Source organism: Marmota monax, unplaced genomic scaffold (genome assembly GCF_021218885.2).
Source record: "Marmota monax isolate L192 unplaced genomic scaffold, Marmota_monax_Labrador192_F-V1.1 WCK01_AAM20220418_F8-fsc00012, whole genome shotgun sequence".
Lineage (NCBI taxonomy): Eukaryota > Metazoa > Chordata > Mammalia > Rodentia > Sciuridae > Marmota > Marmota monax.
This window is the reverse complement of record NW_026695227.1, coordinates 28,016,804-28,030,328: the sequence shown is the minus strand read 5'-3', so window position 1 is coordinate 28,030,328 and position 13,525 is coordinate 28,016,804. Positions and strand designations below refer to the sequence as shown.

At 39.1% G+C, this 13,525-nt stretch overlaps 1 long non-coding RNA gene across 1 annotated transcript in view; it reads right to left on the bottom strand.

The window, feature by feature from the left end:
* Positions 1-442: 442 nt before the first annotated feature.
* Positions 443-13,525, bottom strand: part of LOC131423873 (uncharacterized) — a 78,366-nt gene continuing 65,283 nt past the window's right edge. Inside the window, exon 4 of the long non-coding RNA XR_009225987.1 lies at positions 443-12,406. This is a non-coding gene — a long non-coding RNA (uncharacterized LOC131423873). The remainder of the gene's footprint in view (positions 12,407-13,525) is intronic.

Sequence of the window (13,525 nt, the reverse complement as noted above, 5' to 3'; positions counted from 1 at the left end):
ATCCTGATTGGCATGTCTATGTAATTTACCATGGAAACCGAGACATTGTTTAGAGGGAAACTGGATGTTAGTAATAAATATGACAGACAACAGGCATTGACTGAGTTTGTGATCACTTGGTGCTTAATTGTGTTTAGAAACTATTGAGATTTTGACTATCTTAAAGTTTTACCTGGAGGAAAAAAATCTTTCCATGAGAAGTACTTGTGCTTATTCTGCACAAATAAGACTGCCTTGGTTGCAAGGGCAAGTTGGTATCTGCCTCCTTAGAGATGGGTGGAGTTCTTTCACATTTTCTCTCTCTCATCTGTAATCCCTTGTGAGTCCTTTCTTTAAGAAGGAGTCTCTCTGGCAGCTACATTTCATCTGAAGACCTGTACCCCCAAACCCTCACCTCCCTGGCAAACTCTGAACTCTGCCACCATTGTGCTTTTGCTCTTTCTGTGATTTTTTTTAAACAATGTTTCTATGTAACTGTCATTTCAAAGTCAGTTTTTACCAGTTTCCTATTCTAAGCAACAGTTACAATCCATTTCTGCAAGAATGAAAATAACATACCAATTATTCAACGAATGGCTCCTAAGAAGTAAAATTTTGTCTTTACTTGTTTTATATGAATATAGAAGTATATTCATATAAAGGGAAGAGTAAAGGTCCAGGGGCATACATAGATCCAGCTGACCAGAAGCAGATGCTGGGCTTTTAGGTGCACGTAAAGTTAAAGGGCCACACCACCAATTGGGTATTTTCCAATGAACAACAGTAGGCTTTCTGGAAAATCTCACTAGAAGGAAATGAGCTTTATGAGGCCACTTGAATATTACATATTAAAATTCAGACTAAATAAGGAAATAGAAAGGAAGGAATAGATACCTGTGAAGACAGAAGACAAGGGCCATGCTTTGTTGTTCTCTGCTTCCTGGGCACACAACAAACAAAAGTTAGAATGTTTGCTGCTATAAAAAAATCATCCTGATTCTTCAGATGGCTCCCTGATCACTTCAAGTAAGAGGAGATAACACACACACACACACACACACACACACACACACACCAAATAGTCAACAATTAAAAGCCTAGTGTATTATAAAAAAAGCATATTCAGAATTTCTAAACTGTCTTCTTCCTTCCCTCTTCCCTTTTCTCCTTCCTCCTCCTCCTCCTCATTTTAGCAAGAGACACTAGTACTCTGGTTTTTTTTTACAAGCCTATTTGTTTATCCTGATTGGCATGTCTATGTAATTTACCATTTTAAAATAATGATTTTAAAAATCCTGGCATGGTGGTGCACGCCTATAATCTCAGCAGCTCGGGAGACTGAGGCAGGAGAATCGTGAGTTCAAAGGCAGACTCAGCTTCTCACTAAGAAAACCTTCTTAATGAGGCCCTAAGCATCTCAGAGAGACCCTGTCTCTAAATAAATATTTTAAAAGGGTTGGGGATGTGGCTCAGTGGTTAAGTGCCCCTGGGTTCAACCCTCAGTACCAAAAAAAAAAAAAAAAATCCTTCAGGGTCTTAAATTCAGTGGTAGAAAGAGCTCCAGTCAGATGGTGGTTCTTGTAAGCAATTTGCAACCCTCATTCCAGGCAGGGTCCAGTGGTCTTAAAACAACTTCAAACCCAGCTCTGGATTTCCCTTAATAGCCCACCCAATCATCCACAAACATATTTATTAGATGATTTCATCAGTTGTTCTAAATAACAACTTGCACATATCATAACTTAGAAGAAAAATACCACACAATCAGGTTGGTCCAAACATAGCCCCAACTTTGACAAACCCTGTGGCTCTTTCCCTCTTCTCTCACCTTTGGCTTGACCCACAGCACAAAATGTTCAGTGGGCAGGAGCCATCATTATTTCTCTAGGGCCCTGAACACTGGACTTCTGTTTATAAGTTCAGTTCCCAAATATTTCCTCAGAACACTCAACCGACAGTGAAACTCCATTAGTTAATTTAGTCTCCATGAACATACCGTACATGACCCCTTCTTCTCTGGTAAAAAACTAACTTAAACAAAAAATAAAAGATTTAAAATGTTTTTTTTTCCTCATAAATAAAAAGGTGTTACCCAAAGAGCTTCTTGTCTAAGGCAAAGAGGTAGCAAGAAAAAAAGGGATTAAAAAAAAGAAAAAAGAAAAAGAAGAAAACCTTCCTGAGAACTAAAGTACAATTTTGCATTCAAGAGGGTGGAAAGTTTGCTGCCAGGGCACATGGGCATTATAATTATAAATTAGCTGATTCTTCTAGGTCCTGCTGGGCATCCAGAACATTTGGCTGTGTTTGTGTCAATTTACCTGAAGTCATTACTCAGGAAACAGGCTATGTTCCTCACTTAGCATGTTCTTTTTAAAGCACTGGAATTGGCTCATTAAAAGAGCCTTTTGTAAAGTAAAATGAAACTTTTGCTCATGTGAATTTTTCCTTACTTAATTGCTGAATTCCTTTTTTAGTGTATAGGATTTCCTCAAAGTGAAATGCCTTCATTCAGTGATTTGCTACAAAGGACATACCACGTTAAATTTTCCGTAAAATCTAATAAATCAAGGAGGGAAGTAAAATCCATTACTGAGTCTTTTTCTCCTTATGAGGTGATAGAAAATTGCTCCCTCTCTTGTAGTACATTAACCCCCAGCGTGCCAGGGTCATCTCATCTTGCAGTAGCCGTGAATGAATGGCTACGAGGGAGCTAAGGCTCACTTACCATCAAATAAACTACAATAATTATTTCTTCATATCCAATTTATCATGTTGCAAAACAAACAAACAAATCTGAAATTGTATGAAATGTTCTTATGTGTAGCTTAAACCCGCCTATGGAAATAACCACATGAACAGAGGCTGTTTCCCTAGCAGCAGGTCAGCTGAGTTCTGCCCATTCCAATTGCAGTGTCCATGCAAGATCAGGCAATTCTGATCTAGGATTGATGGAATAACTCAAATAACTAACCCATTCTAACTACTCTACCACTATGGAACTTCTTTTAAATGACTGTGAAGGGCAAAACATGCAAATCCTCCTAGATCTACCAGTTTTCTGTTTCATTCTGCTTAGTGTAACTAACAGCTAATAGCCCTAAAGGTGTCTCTTAGTGTAATGAGACATTAAGTAATCCTGACTGGCCATCACCTCATCAGTGCACCTATCTGCAAAGGGGAAGAGTTTTGTTTATGAGATGGGTCATAATACGAATGACATTTGATGACAGTTCTGCCTCAGAAGTGGGTTCTTCCCTACAAAAAGAAGACAGAACATTTCCTGAAAAAGCCTTTCTCCCTTTGTCCAGTATTGCATACCTTCCCTCTGAAAAGGAAAACAATTCAAATATGACAATTTCCACATGGGTTGGGTTTTGCTTAAGAAAATGGAAGGAAACCCTCATTGTTATACAGAATACATGTATGATGATATGAGGGGGAAAAAAAAGAAAGAAGTGTGTCACATTAGATTGGGTAGAGAGAAGTGATAGGAGGGGAGGGGAGGGGAAGGGGGGAAGGGAAGGACAGCAGAATAAAATAGACACTAGTATTGCTGTGTATATATGCATAACGGCATGACCAATGTGATTCTGCAAACTGTACACTCAGAAAAATGAGAAATTATACTCCATTTGATTCAAATGTATGATATGTCAAATCATTGTACTGTTATGTGTAACTAATAAAAAAAAAGAAAATGGAAATACATGAACATGTCTGACTGATTCCAGCATAAACTTCCATGTATGTGTTGGCTTATATGGCAGCGAGCTTCCCAAGGGAGAATGCACCACGGTTCTGATGACAATATCAGCTTTCCCTCTCAAGAACTGGCCAGGCTAAAAAGCAATCCCTTTGTCTAGAGCCAATACCCTTCACCCAAGCATATTATTATCTTAGTAATCAATTTCATAGAAAAACAACATTTGATCAAAATTAAGTTAGGGTGTCTGATAAGCTGGAGCCTTTGCTATTTGGTTTCATTTTTCACAAGTCAAGATTTGACCCAAAGTTCAGGGAGATGAATTTAAGATACCTGAATGAAAACACACATCTTGCTGCTTTGGCAAAGCTTTTCAGCTACATAACCTTGGGCTTTGCTCACAGAGTTAGAAGGATCCTTAAAGATGATCTAGTTCTGTGGAGAAACTGAAATCAAGCCAGGCCATGCTACTTGCCACAGGTTGTGACCAAGCAATACCAGAAACCAGCCTCTCCTACTACCTGACACAGCTCCTGCCAACACACCACGATATTGTTATTTACATTGGTGTTTAATTAATAAGTGAGCCATGGCAGTATGCACCAGTCTCAATTTTTGCATGTATTCTAACATTATACAAGCTTACATAAGTATATTTTATGACTAACTAGTATTCAGGGAGTATCTCCTTTTAAAGAACTATCATCTTGCAAAAAAATTAATATCTGGTAAATCAAACCACCTGGTTTCTGACATATTATACCCCTTCAATCAGAGCTCTGAAGCTAGAGTAATTCAAGCACAAAACCAGAAAATAATCTAGCAGGGTGGGTCCCATTAAACATGGCAGACCTCAAGGCCAGTGTTCCAAGGGGTGGGAAAGGCAGCAGCCAATCAAGAGCACCCGTCCAGGGGTTAAAAAGTAGCACAAGAATGGGGCAGAGGTAAGATATTGAGCCAGAGACCCACCCCTAGGCTCAAGTTGACTTGAGACTCAAAAGAACTAAAATCCTTCAAAAAAATGTCCTGCCAAAAATTAGCAACAAACATGATAATGCATGAGAACACTGATGTTTTTGAATGTCTTCAAATTACTAGAAGTTTCTGAATAATAAATCCTCTCCTGCCCCTACCCTCAGGCTTTATATAATCAATGTTATGTAACTACTCTATGACATTTCAATAATGCCTTTATATTTTACCTAAGTTCCTTTTTTTTCCATTTTCCAAGATGAATTATGGAAATGTCTAACGGGCACATGACTATCCAACATTAAAACTCACGTTCAGTTGAAGACATTCCCCCAAGCCAACTCATGTGGCCTTTTCCCCAATTATATGTGCATTAGCTAGTACATCCATGCACACGAGTGCGTGCACAGACACACACACACATACACACACACACACATTCCCAAAAAACAAATTTAAAAATATTGAGGAAGGCCATTCACATCCATCCAGTGTAGAATTTCTCAGGTGGACCAGACCATACAGGTGAGCTCATCAATTACCAGGCTTTACTGAGTACTGAGTGGGGCAGAAGGATCACTGTGGTAGCTGCTTGTTTTCCTCAGCACACTCAGGTTCTCTTTTTAAAAACTGACCTACCTCCTTAGCACTCAAATGTGACACTGATGCCTTTAGAGGGGAAAAACAACCAACTTCCAAATGCCCCAATGGATCCCTAGACGCCAGGGAATACTGGCTGGTTGGCAGTACTAATTGCCTGTCTGGCATTTCCAAGCTTCCTACCAGAAGACAGGCAGAGCCCAGTGTACATGCCCTTCCCTTGACTCAAAGCAGGTCAGCTCCCAAGGAAATTCAAGTTCAACCCTTTCATTGTGCATATGAGGAAAGAGACCAGGGACAGATGTGAAGGGTCCTAGAGCTCAGGTTTTTCTCCTTTTGATCATTTTATCTGAGACAGAAATCACAGGTGAAACAAAACAGAACTGGGATCTTCAGAGCAAGGCTGCAATCTTGTGGGTGTGTTTACAATTTTATTTACATGCCCTCCACTGACCATGAATAACTGCACTGGGAAGCACAGTCCTTCACCTTACCACAAGGCCTGCAATACCTACTCTTCCCAATTCAGGGTTTTAGTGTCCCTACTGTGTGCTCCTAGCCCTCCCTGCTTTTCCCATGACAGTGCTTACCAACACCGTTTTAATTACTTGTATCTAAATTCCCATTAGCTCACAGCTAATTCATCATTGTATCCCTGAGACCCGGCCTGGGCCAGTTCAATAAGTTCATTACATCATTCAACAGATATTTATTTGAAGATCCATTATGTACCAGGCTCTATTCTATGTGCTAGAGATATAGCACAAGGCAAAACAAAAGTCCCAGCCCTCTTGGACATTGCATTGTATGGAGGTGTAAGATGTCATTTAGTTGCTTCTCAGATCCCTTTCACCCAGCCAGCACATCCTCCCCAATTTTCCTGAGGGTTAGCTCCCTTCTCCCAGCTGCTCAATTCCCAAGAGAATTGCCCTCTGCTGAGGGGTATTGCCTCAATGAGGAAATCACAATGCCCTCAGTTCCCACCCTGCAGCCCCGCAGCCAATAACTGACAGATATGAAGGCACAAAGGGCAAGCCTCTTACCAGGAGCTTCAATCAATGCACCAAAGACACTCCATGTGAAGGCTAGACCCCCCCCCTGAAACCACACCCATGCTCAGCTGATTCACCCACAGCTGGTTCCACAGCCCCATTCTGTATCACCAGGTGGAGAGTGCCTGGAGAGAAGCACTAAAGGAGGTCTCTTCACAGGGAAATAGGAAGCTCAGTCCACAGAGGTTTCACTGCCTCCCCTAACCTCAGTACATAGAGCTCAATGTTCCTGAATTATTTAAGTAGAAGGGTTGCAGTAAGGACAAAGCTTAGTCTTATGAGAAGCAGGGCAGTGTAACACATACTCATCGGCCCTCTGAAAGCTGACTGTCCAACTCCAGAGCAGACTGAGAAGAGAGCTCAGGTTTCTTAGTTCCTATATCAAGTGTGTAATCGGCTGGTACAGGGTGCTGCCCCTCTTTTATTTAGGTTTGGACTGGAGTAGTTAGGGTCTAGGACCACCTAGCTTGTCTTCCGGGTGCTGGGGAAGGGAGTGCACACGTAAGTCCCAGCTATTCTGAGGGGCATCACTGAGAAAAAAAAAGGGCCGCATGAGAACCAGAATGCACAGCTGGCTGAGACCTGAGCACTGGGCTGAACACTGACACTGTGTGGCCAGGTGGCAGAGGCATAGCCCTTAGCTCTCAGAGAAGGAGAGGAGCAAGAGAACAGAACAAGAGTGGCGTGCTCCCCTGGCTGCCCATGATTCCATTTCCTATTAGAAGATATCAAATCACACCCCAAATATCAAATGCTCCCAAATCAGCAGGATGTTTACAGAATCTCAGAATCTGCTCAATATCTTTCCACCCATTCTTCTTTCCTCATCAGCTCATTGAATTCATTTGTGTCAATATTTTACTTGAGGGGTGTGGGGGGGATACCATAACCTATAAGCCAGCCAGCCAAAACACAATTGCATAGCCATGGACAGAATCTGAGTCTTCTTGGACAATCTATACTCAAAGAAAATAATCTTTGTGCTTAAATTATCTAAATTGGCTCTTTTCTCTCTAAATGTATTAAATTTTGACCTTCTAAATTGCTTTAGCTCTACTGACCCATAGGTAATCTTTTGTGCTGCCAAATAAGATGTGAGGAACAAACACCATCTTATAATGAGAAGTTGGAAACCCAGCTGACCCTAGCCCTACCACTAGATGTAGTTCAGAGACTTTGTTGAAAAGACCAATCAAGAGTATTTTATCAATCAGCTATTTACTTCCACAGACATTACTTTAGAGATTTTATCCTATCAAACAATGCTGATGCTAACGATTTAACCAGAATCAAACTAAATGCCAACAGAAGCCCCTGCCCTGTACATTAATCATCCTAATACAGTTTAATCCTATGCTTCCCAGCACAGTAGTGAGGAGTTTCTGTCAACAGCTCCATCCCTGTCTGTTCTGGTTTGTTTTGCACAGATAAAATCAATAGTCAAGGATTGATGATTTCATTGGCGATCCTCCCTGGGCTCACAAATAGCTCAGTGAGGATCAGGAGAGACCAGACCCAGGATAACTCAGTAAAAGCCATTGTCTATGGGAGAGACATCAGAATAGGACCAAATGACAGTGACATTAGTTAAGAAGGAGCATGGGTCTGTAAAGTATGATCTCTGAGCTAAACTATTCAAACAAAAAAGACATAATCTTGAAATAATGGTTAAATTGATGTGATCTACTGTGAAAGTTTCCAACCCCATCTGTGATAGCATCCAAGGCCAAGCCCAGTCAGGCAGAGTGGGAATGATGTTATCTGTACCCCTAGTTCTGACTAGACAAACACAACCACCCACAAAAGCACTAGGGCTAAGCCAATTGTCACCAAGCAATAGTCCCCAAACCCTGGAGTGATAGAAAAGCTGCTTCTTTGCTCACCTTTCAGCAAGATAATAAATGTCAGAATATCATGTGGGTAGCCTATGGGATTAAAAGTCACAGGCCTGTTAAACTTAGATAAATAAATATAATCGAAAGCATTCTGATTTGGCTAAAAAAAAAGAGAGATTCAATTATTTATTTTTTAGCTTTAGGTGAATACAATACTTTTTTTTCATGTGGTGCTGAGGATCAAACCTAGCGCCCCACATGTGCAGGCAAGCACTCCACCGCTTAAGCCACAACCCCAGCCCAAGAGATTCAATTATTTTCCCTGGAGCAAATTTCAGAATTCAGATACTTTTATTTTGAGGATACAAAAAAGAAAAAAAAAGAACTGATATGAAGTCAAGTGCTAGCTAATGAAAGATCAACAACTCTACTGGTAGAAAATAGTTTATATTTCCACTTCACCAAACTCTCCATATTGATTTTCTCCTAATGACCTAAGAGCGTTGCACAGTTATACTAATATCAGAATCATTCAATGGTCAAAATAGATAGTTTGCATCTATTGTTCAGATTAACTTGTGATGGTAGTAAACTGACTTATAATCCTTTAAACTCGTTAACTATGGGGTGGAAATCAAAACCACAACTGAAAAATGTCAAAGAGAACTTATCTATTTTCTTCAAGAGTATTTGCATAAAATTACCTATCTTTAAATTTTTTTTAAAAAACTTAACAGTTATTTTCAGTTAGTGGTCTAGCATGTTAGCAACTTGGAAGTTACCAACTCAATGTACCATCAAGTAAAAAACTGAACAAGCTGAAAAACCAATACCTCTCCTTAGACCTGTTAGAAGGATGAGCTCATGGCACAAATGTCTGCCCTCAAAACTGGAATGACATGGGGCTGGGGCTGGGGCTCAGCAGTAGCACACTTGCCTGGCATGTGTGAGGCACTGTTCAATTCTCAGCACCACATATGAATAAATAAAAAAATATATAAAAGTCTCTCAACCACTACAAAAATATTTAAAAAAAAAACCTGGAGTGACAAGCAGGTGAATATAGAGAATCACAACACCCCAAAGCAGAAACTCAACGATCAAAAACCTTGAAGGGAAGTAAGCTTACGTAATAAAACTGAAACCTTGATTAATGAATTCTATAAGTTCAATGTGGATAAGTCTGAGAGTTACAACATTTAGGGGGATGCAATCCATGAAGGGACCCCATTTTGTGAATTTTAACTGCTGGATATCTACCAGGTTCTCACAGTGAATTTTGGAGGAAAAAAAAAATGTGCCTTGGGGTAAGCGGGGGGAGAGAAAAAGGTTGTGTTTTGAAGGAACAACTTTTAAGTATGCCAGGGCATGGCCTCAGGAGAAATTATTTAATCTGAGCCTAATTTGTGTGGCTTTATTAGAGCCTAACAGACCTTGGGGAAGGAAAATACTCAACTTCAACAGGCTCTAACCTTTCATGTGGGAGGAGAGAAATATTCAACATGAGCCCATTCAAGCCATCCCATCCCACCTAAAGGAGGAGGAGCAACTGAGAAGCATTTCTGAAATTCACTGTCCAGAGGAACAGACTAAAGACCGCAACCTACAGAAAAGGATAGAACACTTCCTCACCCCCACACCTTCCCACCATAGCACTAAAGGTCTAGTTGCAGCAGTTCCCATGTCCATCATGTCTGGCTAACACCAAAAACAAAAACAAACGAACAAATAAACAAAAACACAAGGCATATTAAAAGACAAAACACATAGTGTGAAGAGGCAGAGCAAGCACCAAAATCAGATATGGCAGAAATGTTGGGATCGTCAGACTGGGAATTTTTAAAAACTATGATTAAAATATTAAGAGCTCTAATAGATATATTAGACCACACACAAATGGTTCTAATCACAAATGGGAAATGTAAGCAGAAAGATAGGGCTCCTAATAACCAAAAAGAAATGCTACAGATTGAAAACTATAATGGAAGTGAAGAATACCTTTGATGGACTTATTAGTGGGCTGAATACAACTGAGGAAAGAATCTCTGACTTTGATGATATTTTCACAGAAACCCCCAAAACTGAAAAACAAACAAAAAAAAATACTGAAACAAAAGTAGAACACAATATCCAAGGACTGTAGGACAACTATGAAAAGTGCTGTATGCACATAATGGGAATAACAAAAAGGGCGGGGGGAGAAACGGGAGAAAATCATATTTGAAGCAATAATAACCAAGAATTTCCTCAAACTAATGTCAGACACCAAACACAGATCCAGGAAGCTGATGCATGCAAACACACACACACACACACACACACACATCACTTCTACACTTAAACCATGTTTAAACCATATCACATTCAGACCACACAATGTCAAATATGGGGGAAAAAATTCTCAAAGAAGCCAGAGGAAAAAAATGCCTTTCCTATACAGGAGCAAAGGCAAAAATTACTTCCGATGTCTCAGAAACCATGCAAGATGTTAGAGAGAATTATTTAGTGTTAAGACAAGAAAAAAAAAAGGAAAAACCAACCCACCAACCTGAAATTCTTCACCTGGAAAAAAATTTCTTCAAAAATGAATTAAGAGAGTTGGGGCTGTAGCTCAGTGGGAGCACGTGTGAGGCACTGTGTTTGGTCCTAAGCACTGCATTAAATAAAATAAATTAAAAAATAGAGTCATGCTGTCCATCTACAAATACAAAAAATATTTTTAAAAAAAGGTGAAGAAGAAATAATGGTCTTTAAAAAAATGTTGAGGGAATTTGTTGCCAGTATATCTATATCACAAGAAATGTTTTTTAAAAGTTCTTTAAAGAGAAGAAAAGTCAGAAACTCAGATTTACATAAATGAAGACAGAGAATAAGCAAAGGTAAAATTGAAAACTTTTAATATTCTTACTTGATCTACACGTAACAGTTTGTTTCAAAGTCATAATAGCAACAATGTATTTGTTATTTTGTACACATGTCAATGTATATATGCTTGATGTAAAAGCTGAATGAATAACAGAATTACAAAAGGGATAGCAAGCAGAAATTAGAATTATTATGTTATAAGGTACTGCACTAATCATGAAGCAATATTGTGTGATTTGAAAGCAGACTCGGATTAGTTCTAAGTGCATACTGGAAACTCTAGGAAAACCATCAAAAAAGTTTTTAAAAGAAAAATAATTCTTATGCTAAGAAGGCAGAGAAAATGATATTACATTAAATGCTCCATTAAAACTATAAATGATAGAAAAATTGGAATACAAAAACTGGAACAAATAACAAAGGCAATAAAATATAAAGCAATAGCAAACATAGTAGATATTAGTAATAACTTTAAACACCAGTAGTCTAAATGCACCAATTAAAAGAGACTGTCAGTGATCAAAAAACAAAACTCAATGTAAGTTGTCCACAAGAAACCCACCAAATAGAAGGACACAAATAGTTTAGAGTTAAATTATTGAAGATATATCATGCAATAAGAAAAGAAAATTAAAGGCATACTAGTGAGGAAAACAGAAATAAAGCTATCTTTGGACACAGGAGACATCATCATCTGTGCAGAGGATCTAAAAGTGTCAACAACAAACTCCTGGAAATAATAAGTAATCATAGTAAGGTTGCAGGATACAAGTTTGATATACAAGAAATGAACAAGTATGATTTGAAATTAAAAACACAAAACCCCTTACAATGGCAACCCCCCCAAAAAAGATATATATATTTAGGTATGTATCTAACTAAATATATACAACATTCATATGAGGGTAACAACAAAGCAACGGTGAAATACATCAAAGAAATAAGTAAATGGAAAGATAGTCCATGCTCATGGGTAGGAGACTCAATATTGTAAAACTATCAATTCTTCCCAATCTGATCCAAAGATTTAATACAATCTCAGTCAAACTCTCTGCCAGTTATTTCATGGATATAAACAAACTGATTCTAAAGTTAATACACAGACCCAGCAGAGCCCATACAATATTGAAGGAGAAGAATAAAGTCAGATGACTGACATTATCTGACTTCAAGACCTGCTATAAAGTGCAGTAATCAAGACAATGTGGTATGGTTGAAAGAACAGTGTTTTAGTCAGTTTTCTGACCAGAACAATTATAGAGAAGAAAAAGTTTATTTAGAGGCTTACAGTTTCAGAGGTCTCAGTCCATGGACAGCCAGCTCCATTCCTCAGGACTCAAGGGTGAGGCAGGACATCATGGCAGAAGAGTGTGGCAAAGGGAAGCAGCTCACATGGTGGTCTGAAAGCAGAGAGAGAGAGAGACTCCAATCTCCAGATACAAAATATATACCCCATGGCCACGCCCCCAATTCCTGCCATCTCCAGCCACACCCTACCACTTCAATTAGCACACAGTTAATCCCCATCAGGGGACTAAATCACTGATTGAGTTAAGAATCTTACACCCTAATCATTTCTACTCTAAAACTTCTTGCATTGTTTTACAAGTGAGTTTTACGGGGACACTTCACATCCAAACCATAGCAAATAGGCAGATAGATCTATGGGACAAGATGGAGAGCTCAGAAATAGACTCACACAAACACAGTCAATTGATCTTTGATGAAGGAGCAAAGGCAATAAAGTGGGGGGAAAGAATCTTTCAACAAATGATGCCAGAACAAACGGGGGAAAAAATAAAAGAAGGTAGACACAGACCTGACACCCTTCACAAAATGAACTCAAAATGGATCTTAAATCTAAACCTAAAATACAAAACTGTAAGACTTCTAAAAGATAGAACAAAATCTAGATGATCTTGAGTTGACAATTACTTTACCAAAACATTACTTGTAGTGAGCTCAGTGGAGCATGCCTGTAATCCCACTGCTTGGGAGGCCGAGGCAGGAGGATCACGAGTTCAAAGCCAGTCTCAGCAAAGCGAGGAGCTGAGCAACTCAGTGAGACTCTGTCTCTAAATAAAATACAAAAGAGGGCTGGGGATGTGACTCGGTGGTCAAGTGCCCCTGAGTTTTATCCCTGGTACTACTACTACTACTACTACTACTACTAATAATAATAATAATAATAATGATAATTTGTATCTCAATACCAATATGAAGAAAAGATGGATTAGCTAGATGTCCTTTAAATTAAAATGGTCTGTTCTGTGAAAGATACTGCCAAGAAAATGAAAAGACAAGTCACAGACTAGGAGAAAATATTTGAAAAAAAAAATATCCACAAAGAACTATTATCCAAATTGCCGCAGTCCGGCTGCAGCAAAATAACCGGGGGGTGACGAACAACTTGTGAACGTTGATACAGCAGGAGTAGGAGCCGTTTATTGCAGGACAGGAGCAGTATTTATACATTTCACAGAGCTTATCTAATTAGCATAAACTAGATACATCAGTCA